Raw genomic sequence first — 3,360 nt, forward strand, 5'->3', positions numbered from 1 at the left:
GTGACTCTAATATGGTGAAAAGTGACATACATGGTAGATTAGAGCCAAAATGTTGTAAAAAATTAACTTGTATGAAAATGGCATTAATAGGAGGTAAAAGGATGTGAAATTGGAAGTATATGATGTTAACATGTTAATTGTTGTATATATGGTGGAAAGTGACTCTTATAAGGTGCAAAGTGACTCTAATATTGTGAAAAGTGACTTACATGGTTGATTAGAACCAAAATGTGGAACAAAATTGACCTGTATGAAAGTGGAATTAAGAGGTGGTAAAAGGATGTCAATTCAGATGTATATGATGTTAACATGTTAATTGTATAAATATATTGTAGAAAGTGACTCATATAGGGTGCAAAATGACTCTAATATGGTGAAAAGTGACTTACATGGTTAATTAGAACCAGAATGTGGACCAAAATTGACTTCTTTGAATGTGGCACTAAGAGGTGGTAAAAGAATTTCTAATTGGATGAATATGATATTAACATGTTAATTGTACCAATATATGATGGCAAGTGACTCTTATAAGGTGCAAAATGACTCTAATATGGTGATAAGTCACTTACATGATTGATTAGAGCCAAAATGTGTACCAAAATTGACTTTTGGGAAAGGGTTACCAAAAGGTGGTTAAAGGATGTTTAATTGCATGTACATGATGTTAACATGTTAATATTTGTATATATGGTGGAAAGTGACTCTTATAAGGTGCAAAGTGACTCTAATATGGTGAAAAGTGACTTACATGGTTCATTAGAACCAAAATGTGGACCAAAATTGACTTGTATGAATGTGGCACTAAGAGGTGGTAAAAGAATTTCTAATTGGATGTATATCATGTTAACATGTTAATTGTACCAATATATGATGGCAAGTGACTCTTATAAGGTGCAAATTGACTATAATATGGTGAGAAGTCACTTACATGATTGATTAGTGCAAAAACGTGGCCCAAAATTGACTTGTAAGAAAGGGGTACTAAGAGGTGGTTAAAGGATGTCTAATTGCATGTACATGATGTTAACATCTTAATTGTATCAATATATGGTGGCAAGTGACTCTTATAGGGTGCAAAGTGACTTTAATATGGTGAAAAGTGACATACATGGTTGATTAGAGCCAAAATATGGTAAAAATTTAACTTTTATGAAAGGGGCATTAATAGGCGGTAAAAGGATGTGAAATTGGACGTATATGATGTTAATATGTTAATTTTTGTATATACGGTGGAAAGTGACTCTTATAAGGTGCAAAGTGACTTTAATATGGTGAAAAGTGACTTACATGGTTGATTGAAACCAATATGTGGAACAAAATTGACCTGTATGAAAGTGGAATTAAGAGGTGGTAAAAGGATGTCAATTCGGATGTATATGATGTTAACATGTTAATTGTATAAATATATGGTGGAAAGTGACTCATATAGGGTACAAAATGACTCTAATATTGTGACTTACATGGTTAATTAGAACCAAAATGTGGACCAAAATTGACTTGTATGAATGTGGCACTAAGAGATGGTAAAAGGATTTCTAATTGGATGTATATGATGTTAACATGTTAATTGTACCAATATATGATGGCAAGTGACTCTTGTAAGGTGCAAAGTGACTCTAATATGGTGATAGTCAATTACATGATTGATTAGAGCCAAAATGTGGCCCAAAATTGACTTGTAGGAAAGGGGTACCAAAAGGTGGTTAAAGGATATTTAATTGCATGTACATGATGTTAACATGTTAATTGTATCAATATATGGGGAAAGTGACTCTTATAGGGTGCAAAGTGACTCTAATATGGTGAAAAGTGACTTACATGATTGATTAGAGCCAAAATGTGGAATAAAATTAACTTGTATGAAAGAGGCATTAATAGGTGGTAAAAGGATGTCAAATTGGATGTATATGATGTTAACATGTTAATTGTTGTATATATGGTGGAAAGTGACTCTTATAGGGTGTAAAGTGACTCTAATATGGTGAAAAGTGACTTACAATGTTGATTAGAACCAAAATGTGGAACAAAATTGACCTGTATGAAAGTGGAACTAATAGCTGGTAAAAGGATATCAACTTGGATGTATATGATGTTAACATGTTAATTATACATAAATATTGTGGAAAGTGACTCATATAGGGTGCAAAATGACTCTAGCATGGCGAAAAGTGACTTACATGGTTAATTAGAACCAAAATGTGGACCAAAATTGACTTATATGAATGTGGCACTAAGAGGTTATAAAAGAATTTCTAATTACATGTACATGATGTTAACATGTTACTTGTACCAATATATGATTGCAGGTGATTCTTATAAGGTGCAAATTGACTATAATATAGTGAGAAGTCACTTACATGATTGATTAGTGCCAAAATGTGGCCCAAAATTGACTTGTAGGAAAGGGGGTACCAAGAGGTGGTTAAAGGATGTCTAATTGCTTGTACATGATGTTAACATGTTAATTGTATCAATATATGGTGGCAAGTGACTCTTATAGGGTGCAAAGTGACTCTAATATGGTGAAACATACATAGTTGATTTAAGCCAAAATGTGGAAAAAAATTAACTTTATGAAAGTGGCATTAATAGGCGGTGATTTAAAATTTATGCCCCTAGCCTATGTATCTTTTTATTCGAGATTTATAAAAATTTTGATTATTTAGCAAAAAAAAAGGATTTGAAATTGCATGTATATTATGTTAACATGTTAATTGTTGTATATATGGTGGAAAGTGACTCTTATAAGGTGCAAAGTGGCTCTAATATTGTGAAAAGTGACTTACATGGTTGATTAGAACCAAAATGTGGAAAAAAATTGACCTGTATGAAAGTGGAATTAAGAGGTGGTAAAAGGATGTCAATTCGGATGTATATGATGTTAACATGTTAATTGTATAAATATATGGTGGAAAGTGACTCATATAGGGTGCAAAATTACTCTAATATGGTGAAAAGTGACTTACATGGTTAATTAGAACCAAAATGTGGACCAAAATTGACTTGTATGAATGTGGCACTAAGAGGTTGTAAAAGAATTTCTAATTGCATGTACATGATGTTAACATGTTAATTGTACCAATATATGATTGCAAGTGACTCTTATAAGGTGCAAATTGACTATAATATAGTGAGAAGTCACTTACATGATTGATTAGTGCCAAAATGTGGCCCAAAATTGACTTGTAGGAAAGGGGCTACCAAGAGGTGGTTAAAGGATGTCTAATTGCATGTACATGATGTTAACATGTTAATTGTATCAATATATGGTGGCAAGTGACTCTTATAGGGTGCAAAGTGACTCTAATATGGTGAACAGTGACATACATTGTTGATTAGAGCCAAAATGTGGTAAAAAAA

Source organism: Apium graveolens, unplaced genomic scaffold (assembly GCF_009905375.1).
Source record: "Apium graveolens cultivar Ventura unplaced genomic scaffold, ASM990537v1 ctg3634, whole genome shotgun sequence".
Taxonomy (NCBI): Eukaryota; Viridiplantae; Streptophyta; class Magnoliopsida; order Apiales; family Apiaceae; genus Apium; species Apium graveolens.